General features: G+C 38.3%; 1 protein-coding gene across 2 annotated transcripts in view; it reads right to left on the reverse strand.

Annotated features, from left to right (window-relative positions):
• The window catches only part of MTRR (5-methyltetrahydrofolate-homocysteine methyltransferase reductase), a 30,152-nt gene that overhangs the window by 23,045 nt on the left and 6,071 nt on the right, over positions 1 to 1,036 (reverse strand). The gene's annotated exons all lie outside the window — the stretch shown is intronic.

The raw sequence follows: 1,036 nt of genomic DNA on the forward strand, positions 1-1,036 counted from the left end.
TCATAAAGCTAAATGACTACTGATAGGAGGCACATTTCAGACCTTGTCTCAATAGAACTCAGACTGTAATTTCACTGTGTTCAGTAAGTGTTCACACAGCACACAGCACAAAATGTGGTAATATATCTACTAATGTAGGAACCTTCAGGAAAGCAAGTTTACAAAATTAAGGGTCCAACACTAATAGCTACATTTAAAGTATCATTCCTATAATTCAGAAATATTAAGGGGATGATAGCACCATCATAAAGAGAGCTAATGTCCACTGTTTATTATATGACAGGAATTGTTCTAAGAGGATTACACGAATTAATTACTTTGATCCTCCTAAAAAGTTTGCACAGTATGTATACTACTATTATCTATTCAATAGAAGCAAAAACCAAAGCACAAAAGCCTATGACCAAGGTTTCGGTCAGTAAGTGGGGAGCCAGGATTTGACCAAGGTATTGGTCTTGTGGCTGCATTCTCAATCCCTTCAGTGTGGTGGTATATTCAAGCAAGGATCTCTTCTTAAAAATAACTTAATTTTAGAAAAGGGAAATATTCAAGTAAGGTAGTTAGGGTGAAAAATCTAAGGTCCAAGCTGCTGAAATATACATTTAGGAATATCAATACTTGGATTGGCGCTGCCTGTAGCACAGTCATTATGGCACCAGCCACATGCACCAAGGTTAGCGGGTTCAAACCTGGCCAGGGCTAGCTAAACAATAATGGCAACTACAACAAAACATAGCCGAGCATTGTGACAGGCACCTATAGTCCCAGCTACTTGGGAGGCTGAGGAAAGAGAATCGCTTAAGCCCAAGAGTTGGAGGTTGCTGTGAGCTGTGATGCCACAGCACTCTACCTAGGGTGACTTAGTGAGACTCTGCTTCAAAAAAAAATTTGTCAATACTTGATCCAAAAAATAAACAGAGATAACAAAAGCCTTTGAAGAGCAGTAAAACTTGGATGGGTACCTAACAGATTATATAAGCATTATCAGCAATTAAACACTAATTAAACACTAAGCATTTCACAACAATGAGGTTCT

This window comes from Otolemur garnettii, unplaced genomic scaffold, assembly GCF_000181295.1.
Source record: "Otolemur garnettii isolate 467f Iridium unplaced genomic scaffold, OtoGar3 scaffold00033, whole genome shotgun sequence".
In the NCBI taxonomy this organism is placed as follows: Eukaryota; Metazoa; Chordata; class Mammalia; order Primates; family Galagidae; genus Otolemur; species Otolemur garnettii.